The 13,300-nt window shown below is 39.3% G+C and overlaps 1 protein-coding gene across 2 annotated transcripts in view; it reads left to right on the forward strand.

Moving 5' to 3' along the window:
* The window catches only part of DENND1B (DENN domain containing 1B), a 150,787-nt gene that overhangs the window by 24,820 nt on the left and 112,667 nt on the right, over window positions 1-13,300 (forward strand). The gene's annotated exons all lie outside the window — the stretch shown is intronic.

Here is a 13,300-nt window from a genome sequence, read left to right on the forward strand (position 1 = left end):
CTGGCTCTTGGTCAGCCACTGTCAGCCAGCACTCCCAAGTCCTTTTCCACCAGGCAGCTTTCCAGCCACTCTGCCCCAGCCTGTAGCATTGCATGGGGTTATTGTGGCCAAAGTGCCTCACCTGGCACTTTGCTGCAATTGAACCCCATAGTGTTGGCCTCAGCCCATCAGTCCAGCTTGCCCAGATCCCTCTGCAGAGCCTCCCTGCCCTCCAGCAGATCAGCACTCCTGCCCAAGACTCTTGCCCAACTAGGTTTTATCTTCAAACTTACTGAGTGTGGACATGATCCCCTCATCCAAACCATTGCTAAATACATTAAATGGAATTTGCCCTGAAAAAAAGGAGATACAATTTACAGTTTTAGGCAGAATGTTATTCTATGGAATTTGCCTAATCCTCTTTGGGCTTGATAGGAATGAAGAATTTAAACAAAAATAAGTCATTTGGGATAACTTGTTAAAATTAAGGTGTGATATTTGCACATCCATGATGCTTGAAGTATTTTAGTATTTTCAGAAATTAGTGGTTTTTCCCTGCTCTGGAAAGTTCATGGATTTTGTTTATCAGAGTGATGGAAGACTCAAGATAAGAGAGGGGTTATCTGAGGCATGCTTGAGAGAGAATGTATGTCTTTGTACTTTAAAAGTGCAGCAATATTTTTGTATCCTGTGGGTTTTTTTTACTAATTATAAAAAAAAAGAATTTAGAAGGTGCTAGAAGGAGATACCTTATTTTATGCAGACATAATTTACAAGTGCATTCTATCCCATTGATTATGAAATTTTCAGCATGAGTGATTATGATTAGTCTTTTTTATAAAAAAATTGAATTAGCTATCTTAAAGCAACTTCTGATTTCTCTAGCTGCATATTGAATTGTTCTTGGTGGGAGGTATATGTGCATGGGTAGTGATTGTTTTTTGCTGCAGCACAGTGTATTTTAATGCAGGAACTGGCTTGTCTGAAAACATTTTAATGTTTTTTCCAAAAATTCTTTTGCGTCTCTAATGAAGATTGGTTGACATCTGTGATGAATTCTTAGCCTTCTGAATTCTTAGCCTTTTTTGCTTTCCTGTTAAATGATCAGTGTCTTCTTGGGCTTATCCAATCATGACTCTAATTTCCTTAGATCAGAAATTATTTTGCTTTCAGCTTTTAGCATTGATTCCAACTGTACACTGTGCTGGTCTAGGTTCTTACATGCATTTATAGAGCTCAGCTGTGCTCCCGGAGGTGAATGTCTTTCATTTTCAGAAACAAAACAAAGAATAAAGAGAGGAGCTCCATGTGGTTACCAACTTGTTATCAAACTGTACCGATGCATTGAGCTCTCCTCTTAAGCCTTCCAGTGGTGAACCTGCAGCCATGGCAGCAGCACTGTCTTACTGGTGGAGATGGAGGACGTGCAGGAGGGCAGAGCATGGGTGTGAAATGACTAGAAGTGATTAGTGATGTGGGGCTTGTAGGAAATCTGAGGTTTGTTTAATCAGCTGCGTCAAGGAAGAAGCTGAAGTACATTGAGAATGGAAGCCAGAATAATGCAGCCCTTCCAATAGCATCAAACTCTTCCATGCAACATTGGAGAACATGGAGAATTTGGGCAGTGAGAGAAGGGCAGTGGTTGAGAGGAGAACTTTTAATGAAAATTTTCATGTAATGTTACATGTAGCACCGTCTATCTTAGCTCCTTGTCCATGCTGTATGTAGACAGCTGTTACTGTTGTGCAGGTTTATATGTGCATTCAGAAATATTAGCACCGGATTTATTTGGGAAATTGATATTTTCATATGAGACAACCTTAATTTATGATGTTGTTGATTTATTGATAAGTGTTTCCTTGTTCTTTCACATCAATAATAATAATAGCATTTTTGACCTTGCTAATTTTTTGGCTGCTGTGTGGTGCATACACAGCATTACTCATGCTTTCCCTGGCCTCATCTCACTTCTTTCTGCTCTAATGCTTTTAGGAAAGTAAAATGAAGACTTTCATTACTTAAGAGACAGAAATGTTCAGTTCAGACATATGGATGGCCCATCATTCTGCAATGCTCCCTTCCTGTAGTTTTTATTTTCCTATCTGCAGCCACCTCACTGCTCTCCCAAGTGTGTACAGGTCTGTTTTCTTTCTCTTTCTACTCTGTGTGGTGGGAAGCTCTCCCTGGTCTGCTGCTTTGCCTCTGTGAGAGGGTGATGGCCCAGCTGGAGCTGCTCTGCCTGTCCTGGCTTTGCTGCCAGCAAAGCAGGCAGCCTGGGCTGAGCTCCCACCCACCAGTGGAGCAGTGTTACCTTGCAGCGTGCCTTTGTTGGAGGAGCTGCTTCTGACAAAAAAGTTCTTGTACTTTTCGAACAGCTAGTTTGAATGCAGCCTGCTGAAATGGGAGAAGGCAGCTTCTGACCTTGCCTTCTGGAAAGGCTCAATTTACAAAGGATGTGTTGAGTTCTGACCCCTCCTGGGCCATGCGAGTGCAGCGTGTTGTTTTGAACTTTAGCTTTTTCTATTAGAGTGAAATATATTGTCTGCTATTATCACACTGTTAAATTAATTTTCACTGTTTTGTGCATGATTTATTTGAGATTTCACTGGACAAAGCAGGCATCAGGCTTTGAGGTTTTGTAGATAAAACAGCATTGCACTTTAACCACATCACCTTACTTTGTAATGGGATGTAAATTGAAGTCATGCATCTGCATTACCCTTCTACTTTGCTATTCTGAACAAATAGTATTCTGTTTATTCACTGAATTATGTGATACCAAGAACCATCTTGGAGAGTTTCCCAGTTGTTGCATGTGCTTTGGGATTACCAACTCAGAACCCAGATCTCATGCCTCAAGGGCTGCAGGATACAAGACCATTCTCATACAGCCTCTTCATGTATTTCAGGTTGCTGTTTACATCTCTGGTTTTGCTGACCCCTCTCCAACATATTTTGGATATTTTGACCTTAGTAACTGTAAACACCTGTGAGAAAACCCTTTGACTTGCCTTTACTTGTTTTATGTGTTTGTGTGGCTTGTGCTTTAAAAAAACTAAATTTGCTCCCCCATGGAAATGTGTCTTTTTAAATGCCCTTTCTTCTGAATTAAAAAAAAAAATATATATATATATTCAAAGACCTCATGATGTTTGGGAACCTGAAATAACTGACTTGAGGTCAGGCAACAGGTAACTGGCAGGACTGAAAGAACAGTGTGCTTCTTCTAATTCCCAGTGTGCTGTGCTGCTGGCTGAGGCTGTGTTCATCCTCTGCTGAAGCAGAGAGGGACCAGTATAGTTAATGCAGCTCAACAACAACAAATTTCCTGCCCTCTATATCCACTTTGTGACTCTATGGAGTTTTGAAACAGATAGAGAGAAGGGTGCAGAGAGTTGCAGCTATGTCAGAGTTTATTTTACTAAAAGATCAATATATTTTTCAGTTAGAAAATGCTGAGGAAATAAATTGCATTAGCCTTGCCTGTGTGGTGTTCCCTTTTAAAAGGCTTAGTAAGGGAGAAGTGCCCAGTTTGGGAACATCCTTGGGAGGGGTGTGACATGCAGTCTTTTCTGGAGTTCTGGGATGTCCTTGGTGGTCCTTAGAATGATCTGTGTTCTCTGGGAAGTCAGGTGCTAAAGCCACAGTGCCTCTGCCTGAGTCCCTGGGTCTCAGCATGCATTGTGTGTGGTTGCTGCCTTGGAAATGTCTGGTAGACCCTTTCCTAATGTTTCGGGGTTTTTTTTGTGGAAGAAACTCAAAGTTTGGTGATTCTGTGAGGATGGTTTGGTAAGTGACTGGTATGTTTTCATTAGCTGCAAAAACTAATCCGAGAGGGGACTTGTAACATAAATGCAAGTGTAAAAGTTGTTTTCTGTAGCCTTTTTTCCGAGCATGGCCCTTGAATACTAAAGCATGAGTGCTTCATGACAGGGGAGATCTCAGCTGTTGGTGTAACACTGATCTTTCTGTGAGCAACCTCTCTTAACCTGCTCTTTGTGTTTTGTTCTTATCAAAAGTTTAGTGTTGACTTTTGAGGATTGGTATGGGAAAAATGTCAAAACACTGATTTTCAGCTGCAAGCTGCCTGCCATAGACATATCAGGGCTCAATGCATGTGGGCCAGCCTCTAAAATATTTTGTTGCTGATTCTTGCTCACGTGGAGGGCCCTTGGGACAGATGGCCCCTCGCCGCTGATGGTTCGATTACAGCGATCACCCATGGCTTCTGAAGAGTGCGAAGAAAAGAAATTGCTTTCTTTGTCAAGGTGTTTTCATTTCAATTCTCACCCATTAGCCCTGTTTGGTTAAGTTTTGAATTACTCCATCAGGTGACTGATGAGTTTTATTTTTCCCCCTGATGATATTAAAATGGATTTGGGGTAAGATAGAAAGGAAAGGCAAAAAAAGATTTGTGCTTATTGATCAGTGCTCCTTCATCTTTGTTCTGGCTTAATGTGTCATGAACAGCAAAGATTAAAATGAACACTAACTCAGAATATGCTAGCAAATACATATTTTAAAATGGAAGTCTGTGAACTGTGTACATATATAGCAAACTATATGTATGCTATGGCTAACCAACATGGTTGTTAGAACTCTGGAGCTTTGTGCAACTAAGGTTTGTGATTGTTTTAATTTACATATCTAAAATTATGAAATGTTGGTTTATATAATTACAGCTTTTGAAGTTGGATATGTTTCAGCTGTAGTGCTGGAGATGTTCAGAAGAGTAGGAATCTTCCAGACCGGGTCCTGGTTAGCAGTTCTACTTCCATACCTTCCATCACAGCCTGTTCTACTTCCATACCTTCCTATCACAGCTAGTAAGCAAAATGTGAAAGGTTTCATGTAGAAAATGCTATTTGTAATTGGAGAATGAAAAAAGAATAAAGGTTTTGGATCTATGCTTTAAAAGGTACTATTAAGTTCATTCTTTCTCATGCATAAGCAGAATATCATTGCATAGTTCATAGTCTTGTTTCACAGCATAATCATAGAGATGGGGTGAATATATGATACAGTAGTGTCTGTTTTAGTTAAATAAAATGTCATAAATAGTCTAGAATAGAACAATGAAGAGAGAATCTAACCCCTTCTCACTGTAGCTGTCCTTGGTTGTAAAGACAGTGGCAGTGGGATTGCTCGTAGAAGATATTATGTATTCCACTATTACTCTGGCCTTTAGGTAATTTCTCCCTCTAAGCTGTTGAATTATAGGTAGTTACTTACCTGTTAATTCTTGAGTAATCACATTTTATTGCTTGTGCTAGTCAGTATTTAAGGCAAGGGGTATAATTTTGTGGAAAGTCATGCTGTCAAGTACCAGCAGCTGGGCTGTGCCCAGGATGTGGTCCTTACCAGTGGAAAGTGGAAGGAATGTTGCTGCACTGTTTAGGCAAGAAGTGATGTAAATAGATCGTCATTGTATCATCTTTGGCCAAGAGGGAGCTTGAAGGAGTTCCCCTGAAACACTCATTTTTTTCTTGAAATAGCTAAAGACTGGACTAGCTTCTCCTTAGAGAAGAAAGCTTGCAGAAGGATGAAGCTTTTGTTTTAATTTTTTTATTGCTTTAATTTATTTTTTAAGGCATGTTAACTCTTAAGATTTATTTTGTATTATTTTTGGAAAATGTCTGTCAAAAATGGTTTAGATATCACTCTGTGTTTTCTGCAATCAGTTTGCTTTAGAGGGTCACATATATCCCTGGTTTCATGTCCACGCTGATACCAAATTTGTTTTTCTTGGAGTAAATCAGGAGGCAGTAACTCAGGTATTCATAATGTAGTGAGATGTAGTTTTTGTCATGTGCCAAAAGCTTTTTTATTTTTCTATATGCAGTATGTGTGGGTTCCACAAAGCAAATATAACAGTGTAGTCTGTGAGATAAAATAGTTCTCTCTGGTCAGACATCACTGATGTGGAAGAGCAAGTGTTGGTCCAGCCCTAGCGTACTTGGCAGGGCAGGAGTTTTACTTCCTAGTTTACTTAGTACATATTGCTTGGTAATAATGCACTTGAACTTTTCTAGCTCTTACTTAAAATCAATATTGCATTTTTCCTAATGCTGGAAAACTTAATGTAGCCCACAACAGTTTTTAAGAACTTTTAGTCCTATATCTTTATTTAAAATGAAGAAACCCCTGCATAATGTCTGTTTGCAAGGGAGTGTGGTAAGTTACTTTTTAATTAGGGGGAGGGTGTAAAGCTTGTGCTTGCTTGCGAAGGTGAATGCTCTTAGTCTTACTCTTTTTGATTACTGTACATTTCATGAGATCACAGCACTGCCTGTCTCCTTTAAATTTCTTTGAACAAGAGACCCACGGGCAGCAAAAGTATGTTGTTTTTTTTGTAAACCCTCCTAAAACATTAGGAATGACTGGAGGCATATGTGTGGTGCCTGCTTGCTTCTTCTTCTGCTACCTTAGTTCTTAGATCCTTGTTCTCATGATTCACTCATGATTACAACTTAGAAGTAGGAAAATTAAGACTAACACAGCTTCTAAAGGTATACAGTTGTTGGCATACTTCACAAGGTCATTCTAAAGACTTACCATGTTAAAGAAATCCCTGCTTATCTTGTGAAGAGACCAAATAAAGGCTGAATATACTCATTTTATCTGTGCGCTGTCTGTGCAATGAACTCTCACCCTGATTAAGGTTTTAGTCAGAAGCATGGCTAATAGCATTGCAGCCAAAAGGACCCTTTCTTTCTCTCTGTAGTAAGCTGAAATGACTTACTGCTCTGTCCTTCAGTGGGACAAATTCTTGGGCAAAAAGGGATTGACCTGCAGCTCTGAAGATGATGTCAAGTTGTGGCTAGAACTTTTAACTGTCTCTCTGCCTGTAAAAGGGTCTTGAAGTACTTATTTCCTAGTTCAAGTGCCTTACAGACAGGGAAATCTGAGAGACTGGAGGAAGTTTTGGGTCCAAAACCTGACAAAATCCTGCTTGTCTGCAGTGTACTTTGCTGAACCTTGCATGTGATTAGTTGGGAGATGAGCATTTGCAGACTGTTCCCACCTTTCTGAAAACCTTGAGGAGCCTTTGTCACATAAGTTTAAAAGTAGAAATATTTGAAAATAATTCTGTGATAAACCGTGCAATCAGGAAATCCTGTGTGTGGCTTTGCAGTGAGATGTAGACGTGTCAGGTTGTCACACTTCAGTCTGGATGGTGAGCTGTTCATGCCTCGGTGGGGCACCAATGGCCAGCACTTAAACTGTGGCTTTGCACTGATGAGATGGGGCTGACTGAGCTGGACCCACTGACTTCAAATGTAGGGACTAGAGAACATCGTGGTCTGTGTGTGTGTGGTTTGTATTAAGGGCTGAGTGCCTCTTACAGATGTGGATTGCACCTTTTTTTTCACATGTATTAGAAACAAAATTCTGGATTTCCACAAACATGACGTGAGCCCTGTGATCTTGAAATAATTTGCTAAGTATTATGTGTTTATAGGAAGATGTAATTAAGTTCTGAGCCAGTTGGTAAGTCCATGAGTAATTTGTTCTCCTTGTGACTGGGAGCATTTGTCAAGGATACATGCTACAGAAGTTACTTTAATTGCAGGTTTTATTACTACAGTTAAAAACAGTTCCTTAGGAAAAGATTCCTCGTGGAAGGAAGTTTTCATCTTGCCAGTAAGGTCTTTGTAATTATGTTTCTGAACCTGATTAAAAAATCAAATTTCTGATTGGCAAATATGCAGTCCCAAAGACATACAGATAACAGGTACAGTGATTGTAACTGAGGAGAGTAAAATATTTTGTTCCATTTTCAATTTCCCAAAGGTTACTATATAGCATGTGTTTGCTGACTCTGTTGTCATTTAGTTCACACTTTCTATGAGAAAAGTTGGATGGAAAAATGTTAAAAGTCACACACTCCAAATATCACCTTCAATGCCAGTGTGAGATGGGTACCTTCAATGCCTAAATAATTTTTCAAAGTGAAGCATAAGCTTTACAATCAGTTGAAGACAAGGCAGAGGCCACTGGTGTGGGTGAGGGAGAAGGGACAGGAGACACTGGGTTGCTGTGTTGTGGCTTATTTTGAAAGGCAAGTCTCACCTAGAGACCCCAAAGAATCTCAGTGTATTAATATATAGCAGGAAAAGCTGGGAAATATAATTACTGGAACTTGTTGATATTTTTCTGTAACTGATGTTGTCAATGATGTTGACATGTTTGTCTTGTTCCTTTGCTGTTTGCTGAAGTAGAAACTGTTTGAAATTTTGGAGACAGTTAAGGAAGGCTCACTTGTGAGTAAAGTGTGAGTAAAGAGTTGAGGGTGCTGGATTGTTGAGATTTGATACAGCTTTGTAAATACATTTCCTTTTGCTACATGATTTGTATAAAAGTGTACTTTAAGGTATTTTCTGTAGTGGCACCTTCATTTGCATATTATCATTAATCTCACAGGTTTTAGGTGCCTGAGAAGTTAGTGGCTGTTCCTTAGTTTTAGTTTTTTAAAATAAAATTGCTTAAATGTATTTTTCTCTTGTTCTTTCTTTTGATTACTGATGCTTGGAAAATACTATAACTCCCCTTTTCTCCCCTTTTGCATGGCATCCTGCTCTTCTTCCTCCTGCTCCTGGCTGGTGCTCCACTTTGATCCCCAAACCAGGGAGCTGAAGACCACAGCCCCTTCTGGCAGCAGGGCCTTCCATTCTACTCCAGTTTTGGCACTTCATGTATGACACTGTGAACAGGCAAATTTTAATATAATATACAGAAGTCTTTTTTTGCAAGAAGTTATTTTTTATGAGAATGCTGCTTTTTTCATCAGATGATTTCATCTGTAAAAATCCTTGGGTTGCACGTTATAGTTCATCTCTTATTTTGTTTCTGAATCACTGTTGTAGTGATTTGGTTGAGTATTAAATACTCTATACAAAAGTGTCATTAGAATTACTGTTGAGTGTTTCTGGAAAATTATTTTAAGTATATAAGAGACCTTTGTTGTTGAACAACAGCAGAATCATAAACTTAAGAGAATTGATTTTTTATTGCTGAAAACTACTTAGTCTAACAAAATCCATTCTGCTTATTGCTTAAATGTGTGTTTGTAAAGCTGTTCCCTGAGATAATGATAGATAAATTTCAGATTTATTGATTACATTCTCATGTTCACGTAAGGAAAAAAAAATGTGGCACTTGTTTTTTCCAGACAAGAAAGAGGAACAGTCTGCAATAAGTTTTGCTTTGCTGCCTTCCTTTTCCTCATTTTATTTCTTTCCCACCCCCTTAACTCCTGGCCCCAGTCTCTTTTTTCCTTTCTGCACTGACAGCTTTTTTTCCAGTGAAAATCTTTACAGCATCACAGAAAATATAACTGGAGGAATACTGAGCAGTTATCTAGTTCTCTGTCCCAAGCATGACCAGCTTTGCTTGGCAGTCTTCTTGTCTGTTCTGCTCAGTACAACCAACAGGGAAGAGGATTCCTCCTCTCTCCAGAATACTGGACTACTTAATTAATCTGTTTCATTTTACCTTAGCTGTGTTTTCCTGTCTGAAATATTCTCTGTTGCTGTCCAAGAGAATTTCCCAAGATGATTTTTCTCAGCATGTGTTTGTAATTTCTGTTCCATTACCAAATTGAATGTGTGCTAATTACCTTTTCCTATTGTATTTTTGTGTGGTATTTATAATCTGCAAGCTTGATGATTTTGAGGAGTATTTTTAGAGTGTATTTAACTTGTCAGTTTTGGGGAAAATTACAAGACAGAAAGCATTCTCTTTTTTTTCATAGTTTAGAATGTACTGCTTCTCTAATCCACTCTGTCATGAGAAGCAGTACCTTTGAATTTTCTTTGATTTGTTACAGAAGTTAAACTGTGTTAGAAGTTGTTTTCCTGAAAATACAGATGACATGCTTTATGACCTTGTCTCTACAGGAATAGATTTTTGGAGAGAAATTACCCTGAGGATCTGCATATGTTTTCTTCTTGTCTTAGTGGGTGTCATAGTTGCCTGTATTTATCTTCCAGAGCAGTTCTAGATTGCATCTTGAATTCAATTTTTTTAAGCATTGCATGTGACTTGCTTTTCTCTCTGTAATTATACTGCACTCTTTTGGTACCTGGGCAAACCTTTCCATGATTGTCTCTCATCTGGCTTGCACCAAGGGTCATGTCCTTTCCAATGCTGTAGGATATTTAGCAAAGAAATTTTCACACATGCAACAGTGTATATACATTTATACATGTACCACACAAACTATTTTATGTGTGCACTTGACAATTTCATTTTACTGCTACATTTACTTAGAATTGGTGCAAACCATTTGTCCTGAAAAGTCTGTTAGAAAAAGTGAATGAGGAGAAATTCAGTAGTTCCTCAGCTGACTGCAGCAACAGCTATTTCTGAGCGGTTCTCATCCTCTCACCCATAAAATCAGCATAAAATTGACCTAACATTGCCAGACCAGACAGAGTATCTGGAAAGTAATCCTCAGGGAAAAGAAAATTCAGTCTTTGTAAACCTGAAGATAGCGTACATTGCAGAATCGGATTATACTTTCTCTTTTTATTTCTAAATCAGTACCCTTTTGTTTCTTCCTCTGCAGCCCTTTTGAGAAGTTGTCCCAAAGATGTGTAAAATGCTTCCTGAGCCTAGCTCCAAAAGCAGAAACCAACATAACCTTTTGAAAAAAACTCCAATCCCAGACTTGGATAGTTATCATAAAATCCTGAGTCTTTTAATAGGTGTTAGGGTTTGGTTTCGGAGAGTAAAGGCATAAAAAGAATATAGCAACTTTCCTTTTTGAAGCACAAGTCACATCAGATTTTCTTACTTAATAAATGTATGGCAAGTGCCTACTAAAATAACCAGTTAAAAGCCAGTAATAACAGCAGCAAAACCCAGCTCAAAGCAGTTGGACAAGTCTTGAAGGCGTGTAATTTTTGCTGAGTGTAGCACCAAATGTTTGTCTTGGATTGAATTAGGAATTTTTTTTTAATGTTGGCTCTTTTTGTTTTCATGAAGGAGTATTAAAAGCATTGTTCTTCCTGTTTAGATCACATGAATTTAATTATCCTCTCGTGATATAAATATCCTTTCATGATAGGAAAGTAATTGTTGTTATACCTATACTTTAGAATTTACTTTAGATTTGTTTTTACCATTTCAAGTGAGGCTGGAATAGTATGAGAGAGTCTTAGTATGAAGTGAAAATGGCAAGATGAGCAGGACACTAAATTCAAGTTTTAGGGTTTTTTTGTCTGTTGAGATATCAGGGCCCCAAAAGAACTTATTGGAGCTGTTGGCCTTGTTGCCTGTAGATAAAGGGTAGCCCTGTGAAATGCTGTTAACTCTGTTGGCACTCATTGATGTGTAAATTTTACCCATGTTTTGACCCCAAGCCCAAAGTTTTGCTTAATTCTGAGATTGTACTTCACTCATGACTGTGACCTTTTAAAGTAACACCCGGAGGTTTTGCTATTGCGATCTGCTTCCTATTTTGAAGCCTGGCAGTTACATTTCCACTAAGGATAGTGAACAAAAGAAATTACATTTCTGTCTGATTTCAGAAACCTCAGTGAATTTGTTACTCTGTTACTAAAGCATTCACTATACTGAATCTTTCTCATGTAGCTGTACTTCACATCTGCCAAAATCATCAGCCTGGCTTGGCTGCTGGGAAGAGGCGAAGTTGCTAAGCTCCTGGCTGGCGATGCTCCGGCAGCCTGGCCTCGCCGCAGAGCGGTCCCCTCACCTCCTGGCAGGTCATAGGCTGGGTTTTGCAATAGAAGCAACTATAAATGGTACTGCAAGCTCGGGAAGTTGTGAACAAGAAATGGGTGATAAGAAACGGAACTAGAGGCAGCTGGTAATCAGCTTGTATTGCACGAGCTGTAGCAAATGCTTGATGCTGGAGTGCTGCTGCATGAAGCAGTCCTGCTTTTTTCTCACCACAACTCCCTATTCCCCAGTTTTTCTTCCTTTTTTTCTGGTGCAAACCCAATGGTTTTGGGGAACTGATCTAGTTAATGCTGCTCTGGAAAGTTTCAGACAGTTGGTTTGATCTTGGTCGGTTCCCTCATCTGGCTCGGTGTAGCTGTGACAGTCTGCACCAGCAGGAGACAGTGCTACAGCTTCACCAACAAGTACCTGGTAGTGGTAATGCAGAGGGACTGCTCTTTCAAAGAGAAATTTATGCTTGAACTGTTTGTGGGCATATGGCATTAGATTTACAAGCTCTGTTAAAGTATTTTTTGGATTCTGCAAGTTTTCAGTGCTTTTGAGCAAGTAATTTATGAATTACTTAACATTGAGTATTTGATATGTTACCATATTTGCTGCTCTTTGGATTTATCAGGGATCATTGTTGATATATAGTTGCTTTCCTTTCCATGATACTAATTTGGAATAAAAGCAACAGTTCCTTTACAGGGTAGTCAAACTGCTCTTGTACCTGATCATTATAGAGATCTGTTTGCAATTTAAATATGCACAAAATAGATCAGGACAAAAAGGTCTTTGTTGTAAGTAGCTGTATTTATTCACTCTCATATTCCTATAAACTTAGCATCTTATGTCTTGTTTTGTATCTGCCTTCAAAAGTTCTTGCTCCCCATAGTAATGGAGGAAGATTAATTGTGCAAAATACATATATTTTATTAAATAGCTGCAGAACCCTTCCTGGATGTTCTTAAGAGAAAAAACAAGATTGTCCACAAGTAGAGTCAAATGCCTCAATTTTTATTGAAAACACGCTTAGATTTGAATTGGGTTCAAATTAGGTTTAAATTGCATTGAGTTGATTGAAAAGTTGAATTTTGTAACACGTTTGAAATGAATGTTCTACTGCTGGCTTAAGATCTGGCCTGGGGTGAAGGAGGAATTCTGACTTTGGTCTCCAGCTCCTGCTGGCTGGGCCAGCACCAAATGTACACATGCGACACCTCCGTGCTGAACAGCAGGATTTGAGATCAGCAGTTGGGAATGACACCACCAGCAGTGGCATTTCCCTTCTCATTAAATCTCCAGTTTGCACCAGCAAGCATATATGGAGCCTGAAGAAGAGCAGAAACCTCTGTACTTTGCCAAAAGTGTAAAACCCTGTCGTTCTGCTATCAAACCTAGCAATGAGAAGGACGTTTCTGAGTTACCATCACGCAGTGATGGTATTAGAGCCTGAAGTGGAAATGTGAAGTTTCCCAGGCTCCTTGGAGGACAGGGATCCAGCGGCTCCTGAGGCAGACAAGAGGTGGCAGTTCCCATCAGGCGGTGTCCAGGCACTTACTGTTGTGTTTCTCCTTCGTTTTCCTGCCCTCAGGCACCCCTAGCTGCTGCTGGCCATGTGTCAGTGGTGGGA

The sequence above is a fragment of the Serinus canaria genome, chromosome 8, assembly GCF_022539315.1.
Source record: "Serinus canaria isolate serCan28SL12 chromosome 8, serCan2020, whole genome shotgun sequence".
Classification (NCBI taxonomy): Eukaryota; Metazoa; Chordata; class Aves; order Passeriformes; family Fringillidae; genus Serinus; species Serinus canaria.